Below are 10,425 nucleotides of genomic sequence, written 5' to 3' on the forward strand. Positions count from 1 at the left end.
CACACACACACACACACACACACACAGCCTAAGGCCGGGTGCACAGGCTGCCTTTTCGGCTCCTCACCTTACACTCATCCCACCCAAGCCTCCATCTAGGACCCCTTCGGAATTGCTCTCTCCTGCCTCAAACACCTGTCCCCCCACTCTGCCTCCTGAGAAGTCAAGGCACGGGAAGTGTCTCCTCTAGCTCTTTCTTCCCCAGCATCTTCCCTGGGCAGCTGCCCAACCAGGTCCACCCTTTTCCCAGTCAGACCCCCCGAAGTCACCCCAGGAGCCCTCCCTTCTCTTTGCGCGCGGGGGAAGTGTGCCCCTCCCCCTCCCTCCATACCGAGCTGCAGTGGGGGGTTTGGGGGGGGTGAGACTATCAAGGGGACCGTAGCAAGGTTAGGGGATGGGATCTTGGAGCCCTAGAGTGAGGGCGAGGAAGATGTTCAAGTGTGAGAAATGAAATGATGCTCCTGAATTCAGGCTGTTCGAGGGTGCCCTGGTCACCTGCCCTCGGGGCGGTGTAGAGCTGCGGCCGCGCACTTGAGGCGGTGGTGACTTAGCACACCTCGTAGAGTCAAATGGATCCCTGCCCTGTGAAGCCTCTCGGTGTCACGACTTGTGTCACACGCCCTCACAGTGCCACAGGCTCCCTTGTCACACACTCGGCGAGTCACACACCGTGTCACACGCAGTGTCTCACACTCCAATACTTGGTTTCTAGCGCTCAGCTCTGGCTCTCTGGCGCCATCTTGAGGTGCTTGAGCAGCTCGGGCACTCCCTCTTGCTCAGGTTTTGGTACCCCGGCTGCCAAGTGCCCCAGTTCAGGAGGACCTCCTGCCTAGTGCCGCTTTATAAGCCAAGGCTCCATGTTCCAGGTCAGACGAGCGGGGAGGATTATCTGTACCAAGGCCTGGTGCTATGTTTGGAAAAGGTCCTTATATGAGACGACTGCTTTCTAATTCTCCGCCATAGCCGCTGACCGCCCCCCTCCCCACATCTGACCCTCCCTCATTTTCTCTACCTTTCTTCTGTCTCATGTTTCTTCTGCTTTCCTATCTTTCTAGCCTCTGGGCCTCTTTATGTGGGACATTCTTCGAGGTAGGGGTGAGATCCGTAGCTAGCTGAAGAAGCAATGGAGAGCTGCCAGAGATCTGCCAGAGCACCCGGAACCTCCACTCATCTCCCTTTCTGATCTGGACCCTCTGCTCACCCTTAGCCCTATCCTTCAGTCCCAGGAGATGCAGAGACCTGGGGGGAGGAGGGCCTGTCCTTTAAGTGGCTTTTCTCTGTCCCTTGCAGAACTCGCCCCATCACTGAGCACAGCGCCGAGAAGCAAATCAGTGGGCCGGAGAGAAGAAATCTTCAACAGAGGAGCTGCCCCAGCCTCCCTGCCCCCAGCATGCGCCTGCTGCCCACTGCAGCAAACCCTCCCCAGGCCGCTTGCTGGGAGCCATTCAAAGGCTCCTCTGTTCTCCTCCTTTGCTCAGGGCTGAGCAGGATCAGCAGCCTCCGAGCTGGGCAGGAAATGCTAATCTCCCAGATGTTCCCCTCCGTCCTCTCTGCTCCACCACCATCAACCCCGAATCCTGCACCAAGTGGTTGGTCTAGAACTGGGCCAAGGTAGCAAGAGTAGGGTGTGCTTATTACCCTCCCCTGCTTTATGTCTCTTCCTACTTCAGCGCCAGACTGTGTCTGTGGGGACCTGAGTTGGGACAATGTAGCTATGAGTACTGAGGCTTGTTTTCCCCCTGGGAAGGCAGGCAGAGCTGAGACTTTGAGGAGAATGGTTGGGGAGTCGAGGGGGTATCATCTGAAGAAGAAGAAGAAGAAGAGAGAAGAAGAGAAGCCAGGCTCTTGGCCCTGTGCCAAACTGGGAGGAGGACCAGTTGGCAAGTGAAGCGTTGGGGGAGGCTCCTCAAACTGACAGTGACTGAGAGTCCATCTGGGAATGTGTCCAGAGAATGGAGCCTGGGTGATGCTAGGTAGGAAAATGGCTGGGATGCTTGCTGATACGTGTTTACCTGGGATGCGCTGTAGCGAAGATCACTGGGATGCATTTGAATCTGATATGACTAGAAAGGCGGCTGCCTCTATTTGCTGCGATGCTGGCGTGCCTAGGCTGTAGCCAGAAAATCCGATGACCCAAGAAGCTGTTGTGAAATAATGTGTGTATATGCGTGTGTGCATGTCGAAAGAGGGCTGTAGCTGAAAAGGCATTGGTCTGGAAGGTGTAGGTGTGAGGCTGGTACACCTGAGACTGGTTACAGCTAAGCTGTTCTGTGTTAATTTGACGTGGTTAGGGCTGTAGCTGAATCTACTGTGTGGGTCTTAGGAGATTAAAAAGAACTGTTGCTAGGAGCCTGTACCTGAGAAGCAGGCTGTTACCTGGGATAAGAGCAGAGCTACTGTTGTATATAGGACTGTAGCTGGCATGCTATTGGTCCTGAAGCTGTAGCTGTGATGACAGCATATTGAGGATTGGATATAGCTAAGATGCTATTGCCCAGGATTGTGACTGGGCTGTTCTTGTGTGCAAGCTCTCACTGGGATGCTGTTACGCCTGCAGCTAAAGCTCTGAAGCTCGGGCGTAGCTAGGACGCCATTTCTTGGTAATAGAGCTGGACCACTGTTGTGTGGGGGTTGTAGCTAAGACTCCGTTGTCTAGGAGATGAGCTGTTCCCCAAGATGCTGTGCTGGAAGGTATCATGCTACTAGAGATGGGAGCTGATCGGCTTAGGGTGGTCCTCCAGGGGCCGCTGCTGGGTCTGTGGTGGGCTAGGTGGGGGAGGGCAGGTGAAGTCGTGTCTTGAGGTCCGGGAGATGTCAGCCACCTCAGGTCAGGCTGGAGCTGCAGCTCTGGGGAGGCCTCGGCAGCTGCTCTGCTATGGAGCTCAGAAGCCTGTTTTCATTACTGTTTTAACTCTTTTTTTAACCTTGTTTTTCTCTCGGCTGCACTTTCGCTCACTCATTAATTTTGGTATTTTTCTCACGGTGCCTCAGCCCCTGTCACGGCTGCCATGGCAACAGGAGGCAGTGTGCATAGTGCCAAAATATCTGATCAAAAAATAACCAAAATAAGCAAACACCGGGATGGCTACACTGGGGGCCATGGCCGAACAAGTGTTGGTGGGTAAGATCCTGGAAGCCCTGGGGTCTCGGGGGAGCCGTTCCACCCCCCTTTTCCTTTAGGGAAGCTTTCTGAACCTTCTGATAACCTACCTGGGAGCTTGCAACCCAAGGGACCTTACAGCATACTTTTCTGGGACTCTGAGATTTTCAGTAGTCCCTGGTCAAGTGATGGCTTTTCCTGTGGTTAACGTCTGAGGAGAGAGTAAGACCTAAGAGTCTCCACACCTTCCCTAGTGGAATACTTCTGCGCCCACCCACCTCTCCCCTGCCCTGTCTCAGGCTTGTCCCTCCTCCTCTACTCCTAGCCCATCCTTGGTTGTCTTGGCTTTCTTCTTTTTATAGCCCAACACCCTGATGGGATGGACTGAGGCAAGAAAACCGCCATCCTCCAGACCACCCACCCACCCCCAGCTCCTCAGCGAAGGTGCCTGAGCAGAGAAGGATGCCATAAAGGAACCTACAGTTCTAGGTCTCTGGGTACCTCTAGCATTGCCTGCCAAAGGGAGGCTCTGAGCACCCCAAATAATCTCACCTCACTCTTATTTCCTCTCTCATTTCTTATTTCTCTGGAGATGTCCCCTCCAAATGAGCATATTCTAAAAGGAAGAGAGCCTCATGCAGGGGAGGAAGGATCAGAACTATTGATATTACCTGCCTCCCTACCTTTACCCCCCCCCACACACACACACACACTAATGTTCCCTCTGAGGGAGCTTGTCTAAATGTCTGGAGCACCGGGAATTGGGGGAATGAGAAGGAACCCCTCAGTCATTCAGTCACATCTCTGTTCCTGTGCCCCACTCCTCCTGGGGGAAGCCTCGCTCCTCACACATCTGCCTCCCCTCTGGGAATGGCTAGAACTTGTCTCCGGATCTTCACTTTCAATTTCTTTTCTCCCCTCCCTTCAAGAGCAGTAGTGGCCTTGGCCTCCTGGCAGAGCCTTCCTAGCCCGTTTCCATAGAAACCTGGTAGGTTGTGCAGAGCAGGAGTGGGAGGGAGACAGGAGGAAAGAGGGACCAGGCCTCAAGGGCAGCCCCAGATGAAGGAACATGGGTACTGAGAGAACATGGGGATCTGCTCCATCCAAATGGGACCCTAATTTGGGGAGGGGAGCTAGGAGGTGGAAAATGCCTTCTAGATTCTACTTGCATGCAGTTTGCCCAGCTGAGAAGGGGCCATAGAACTGTCTTCTCCTGGCACAGAGAAAGGGGATCACACCCCACCCCACCCCACCCCACCCCACGCCTCCATCTTCACCTCTTTAAGATCCTTGTTTACCAGAAACTGCCTGGTTGAGAATGACTTTCTCCCCAGGACCCATTAGTCTCTAAGACAGGGACCATAGGACGCCTCTCCCCCCACCAGCTCCTCACCCTCCCTAGCCCAGCGACTTGGAATCAGAAGGCTGGGCAGCCCCGGGGGACCCGGTGGCCTCTGCTGACCCCATGGCGTGCAGCTCTCAAAGGCCTCATTCATGTCTGGGGGCTGAAGGCACCATTGTCCCCCCCCCCCGCGGGGGGGCATGTAGCATGGGGACTGAAGGGGGTCTCGACTCAGAAGGAAGGAATGCGTCTGGAGAAGTTGCCCGCCCCTGGGGGTGGGGGTGGGGGCTCCAGCCTCAAGGTCCCCACCAGATCTCAGTCGGGACCCTTTCGTGACCCCAAGTTGGGTCCCTAGGAGTTCCCAGCAGCCTTCGCGCATCCCTTGAGGGTGGGGACTGCTGCGGTGACAGAGAAGGGGCGGGCGAAGTCTGGCCCCACCTCTCTGCGCTCGGAAAAACCAGTGCGGAGCCGGGAGCTGTCCAGCACTTCAGGGTTGATAGACTGCTAATTCGCCTAGGTGCCATTAGCCAAGGGCGCCCAGAGCCCTGTTAGCTCAGGAAGTCTTCCTCGCTTGAGCTAAGACCGCAGGCTACATCTGTTCTAGGTGGGCTTAGATGCTCTGAGTGTGTGTGTGTGGGGGGGGGGGTCCCTCGATGCTCAGAACTGACCTGGGGAGCAACATGTACGTCCCTTACTCTATCTGAGCAGAATTGAAGAATTGTTATAACACTGCTCCACCGAACTAGTCTCAGACCTCAACAGGAAAAAAAAAAGAACCCACGGAGCTCAGGCCTTGCCTCCCTTCCCCCATCTCTCTGCCTGGGCCCGCTTTCCTCCCTCTTCCCTCCCTCCCCTCCTCTTTCCATCCCTGCTGGGTTGGGGGGCTGCTGAATTATCATTTCTCAGTTCTACTAATGTGCTCCCTGCTGCGGGGAGGGATCATAATTCTGGGAGATGATTAAGTTTCAAATTGTTTTTCTTTCTGTTGTTGAAGATGAGGTTTTAATATGGTCCCTCCTCAGTGGAGGAAAGCACCCCATCTCTCCTCTTTAATCCTTTTTTCAGGACCATGCTTTTTGGGGTCCCCTCTAGACTTTTGGATGTTTGAGGTAGTAAGGGAAATGAGGGGCATAGACTGACCCTTGACTCAAAGGGTAGTTCACACAGTGTTCTAGAAAGAAGTCAGACAAGCAAGAATTCAACTCTTGTCTCTGTCACTTACTGCCCATGTGATTAAGTTACTTCAGCTCCCTGAGCCTCAGTTTCTTCATCTATTAAATGGGCTCATGGAGTGTTGGTGAAGATTTCAAATGTTCAGCAGAATGCTTGGCGTGTGCTGAAACTCCATAAATGTCGGTAGTATACCCCATGCTGGGTTGCCCTGCCCTTGGAACCTCCCTGAGTTTGTTCTTTGGTTCAGTGAATGTTTAGGAAATGCCTTCTCTTTTCCAGGCACTATGCGACAGACATTAAGTGACCTATATGTCCCTCCAATCCCCCTTCATCCACTTCCTTCCCTCACGTAAGCTCAGCTCCACTCCCCTTGTGTCCTGTCTCCTTCCTGCTCCACCATCGTGGTCCCCATTCCGTTCTCCCATCGCTTTCTCTTATTGTCATCTCGATTCTTTTTTCTTTTTTTGAGACACAGTTTCCCTGTGTAGCCCTGGCTGTCCTGGATCTCACTCTGCAGAACAGGCTGGTCTCGAACTCAGAGGTCCACCTGCCCCTGCCTCCTGAGTACTGGGTTTAAAGGTGTGTGCCACCACCTTCAGCTGTCACCTGGATTCTTATCCTTCTCACATCCATGCCTCTTTTGTCTTCGCCACCATTGTTCATGTCACTGAGGCCATCAGAGTAAAAAAATGGGGAGGGGTGAGTTTTCAAAAGAAGAGGGAGAATCTTAAGTCATGATCTGTGTGTGTAAGTCTGTAATGTAGTATATGTACAACAGTGAATGTTGAATGTGTAGCAGACTTCTAAATGTTAACATTTGAAGTGTAAGCTTATTGGTTTGCTTATCTCCTATAGGAGCTGTCTTAGTTAGGGTTTCTGTTGCTGTGAAGAGACACCATGACCACAGCAACTCTTTTTTTTTTTTTGGTTTTTTGAGACAGGGTTTCTCTGTGTAGCTTTGCGCCTTTCCTGGAGCTCACTTGGTAGCCCAGGCTGGCCTCGAACTCACAGAGATCCGCCTGGCTCTGCCTCCCCAGTGCTGGGATTAAAGGCGTGCGCCACCACCGCCCAGCCTTCTTTTTTTTTTTTTTTTTTTTTTTTTCACAGCAACTCTTATAAAGGAAAACATTTAATTGAGGCTGGCTTGCAGTTTCAGAGGTTTAGTTCACTATCATCATGACAGGACATGGCGGCACACAGGCAGACACGGTGCTGGAGGAGGAGCTTAGGTCTACATCTTGCAGGCAACAGGAAATGGACTGAGACACTGGATGTGGCTTGAGCATATATGAGACCTCACCTCAAAGCCTGCCTCCACAGTGACACACTTCCTCCAACAAAGCCACACCCCCTGATAGTGCCACTCCCTTTGGGGGGTCATTTTCTTTCAAACCATCACAGGAGCCATAAGCCTCTGAAATATGTCTGTTTCTTTGGCTACCTGTCTATCTTCTCTGTCTCTGTCTGTATCTTCTAAAATTATATTGTTATATTAATCATCTTGTTAAAATACTTTATTTAACTTTATTTTTATGTGTATTGGTGTGAAGGTGTCAGATCACCCAGAATTGAAGTTATAGACAGTTATGAGCTGCCATGTGGGTGCTGGGAATTGAACCTGGGTCCTCTGGCAGAGCAGCCAGTGCTCTTAACCACTGAGCCATCTCTCTGGCCCCTATATTAATCAGCTTTATTGAGATATAACTGAGATAAAAATACTGATAGCTAGTTTTTTGTTTGTTTGTTTGTTTGTTTTTTGAGACAGGGTTCCTCTGTTGTAGCCCTAGGTGTCCTGGAACTCTGTAGACCAGGCTGGCCTCGAACTTAGAGATCTGCCTTCTGCCTTCTGAGTGCTGGAAGTAAACTGTCTATAACTTCAATTCCAGCTGATCTGACACCTTCACACCAATACACATAAAAATAAAGTTAAATAAAGTATTTTTAATATTTATCTATCTATCTATCTATCTATTTATTCATTTATTATATATATAATGTTCTGCATGTTTGCCTGCATAACAGAAGAGGGAGCCAGATCTCATTACAGATGGCTGTGAGCCACCATGTGGTTGCTGGGAATTGAACTCGGGACCTCTGGAAGAGCAGCCTGTGCTCTTAACCTCTGAGCCATCTCTCCAGCCCTAAATAAAGTATTTTTAACAAGATGATTAATATAACAACAATATAATTTAAAGGCATCATACCCAGCTTAAAATTATCCTATTCTATTCCACCACCTGCTGTGTGTGTGTGTGTGTGTACACCACAGCACACATGTAGATGTCAGAGGACAACTCGGGGGAGTCAGTTCTTTCCTTTCACCATGTGGGTTCTGGGAATTGAACTCAGATCAACAGATTTAGCAGCAGGCACCTTTACCCACTGAGCTATTTTGCTGGCCCAAATTGCACACATTTAGTACATATAACTTGTGGAGCTCAGATGTCCTTGTTTTCTCTGAGTGAGAAAGCTTAGCTTTGTTAATAAGAGAAGCTGATTTCTGGCAACCGTTTTTGTTTTTGTGGGCTATAGTTTTGTGCTAAGGACAGTTTCACTGAGCTACATGATCAGCCCTAGTAACAGTGTGTATTTAAATTATCTAAATTTATTTTTTGTTGTTGGTTTTTGAGACAGGGTTTCTCTGTGTAGCTTTGGAGCCTGTCCTGGAACTCGCTTTGTAGACCAGGCTGGCCTTGATCTCACAGAGATCCACCTGGCTCTGCTTCCCAAGTGCTGGGATTAAAGGTGTGCGCCGCCGCCGCCGCCGCCGCCGCCGCCGCCGCCGCCGCCGCCGCCGCCGCCGCCGCCGCCGCCTAAACTTAACTTTTATTAAACAGTTTTCCCTGTTTCTTTGAGCCTTCATTTCCTTATGAAGGCTCCTGTGTCAGACAAAACACTCCATAACTCTATCTAGTTTTCTTCTGTCATTCTCTTGTGTTATAGCAATCCGGGCCATAGACTTAAGCCACTGATTTAAAAAAAAAAAAAAAAAATGTTTTTCCTCCGCCACTGGCTCTTGTTTGCTTTGTTTCATTTTATAACCAGGTGAGGGTTCGGTTCAGCACAGGAAACAGAAACCATTCCAGGTATTTTAAACCGGAGGGAGTTAATTTAGGGAATTAGTGATTCCAAAATAATGAAAAGGACGAGTGGAGTGGACTCCCCGAAGCTGCGCTGGGAGAGCTCGTGTGCCTGCCATGACTGGCACGAGAAGGAATCAAAAGGCCACGGTGGTGGAACTATTGATTTAAAGAGCACGTTGCCAGAGATTTGCTCTCCAGGAATTAGGAAGCAGAGATCCACAAGCTGGACTGGCTTTTAAAAGAGAATTCCACGTCTCGAGGCTTCAACTTCTCAGCGGAGGGCCGGGAAAACGGCTCTGTGGGCAACAGCGTTTGGAATGCCTGAGTTTGATTTCCGGAACCCACATGGCGAAGGAGAGGACAGACTCCTGCAAGTTGTCCTCTGACCTGCACATGTGCACACACAAGTGACATGTAGTGAAAACAGAAAGCCAGAGACAACAGAAAGACTTCCTCCTTCTTCCTGCCATTGGGGGACTTAAGTGGCCCAATGTTAAGGGGGGTCAGAGGAATGCAGACCACGTCCTCTAGGCTTCTCGTTAGAAGAAAGCAGGCGCAGAGCACAGCGGCACAAGCGTATGATTCCAGCTCCTTGGGAGGCTTAAGCAGGAGGACTGTGCGGTCCAGGCTTGCCTGAGTGAGTTCAAGGCCAGCGTCAAACAAAAAGTAGAAAGAATTCCGGGGACCTGTTTCAATGTCATAGTACTTGCTTAAGGCTCTAGACTTAACATCCAGCACACACAGACACATATACACCCCAGAGAAGAAAGAAGGAACTGGGCCGCCTGCCATTGGACCGTCTGTAACTAAGTGGGTGGTGTGAGGATCAGGGCAGGAGGAAAGGATAAGACAGAAAGTATCTGTCTCAGACCAAACTTCAGCAACACCAGTCTAGAACCATAATGTCTCAAACTGGTCCGGGTTCTAATTTGGAGCTAAGGAGACCAGGCTCTGAGAATTGCTGGGAGAGCAAAGCTAAAGCCAGTACACAGGGGAGAGAAAGGAGCAGACAAGATTGTGGCCTCAACGTCAAAGCTATGATGTTCTCATTTCCCATGAGGAGCTAACTGACATAAGAATCCAGGACCTTGAGCACAGCCCCCTGGTAACAACGGCGGCTTCTCTCTTACGCTATCTGGTCTGGGTCTGTGTGGCTCTCTGCAGTTCCCCCACCACCTGCCTTCAGACCATCATTCTGAAACAAGGCCTAGGATTCCCATGGGAAGTGGAGAAGGAAAACACTCAAAGTATTTTCAAAGACTCATCTTTCGAGCAGGAGGGCCAGGAGTCTAGGGATGTTTTACTGGAAAACACCAAGGAATTGATGCTTCCCTGCTGTTGATAACTGCTTCCTTCTGAAATAACAGATGTTTGGGCATCTCGCCTCTGCTCTGAGTCCAGGAGTCGGGAGACAGGTCCTGGGGGTTGTAAGGAAGCAGTGGCAGCTGCCGACATTCCAAATATATCACAACTCCATTAAACGGCATCACTGTGTGTCTGTTGAGTGAATATAAAAATGTAAGGACATGGGGTGACCTGGCTCCCTGGTCTCCTAAAGAGCTTAGGGATGGACAGCGTTTCCTGGATTTAGAAGCCTGGCCTCACAGTTCTGCTGTGACTACTCTGTCATTTCTTAGTTGTGTGACCTTAGGCCATTTTTTTTTCTTCTCTTGGGGCTTATTCTTCCAGCTATAAAATGGAAATAACTGTGTGCTTACCTGACAAGG

This window comes from Peromyscus maniculatus, chromosome 19 (assembly GCF_049852395.1).
Source record: "Peromyscus maniculatus bairdii isolate BWxNUB_F1_BW_parent chromosome 19, HU_Pman_BW_mat_3.1, whole genome shotgun sequence".
NCBI lineage: Eukaryota > Metazoa > Chordata > Mammalia > Rodentia > Cricetidae > Peromyscus > Peromyscus maniculatus.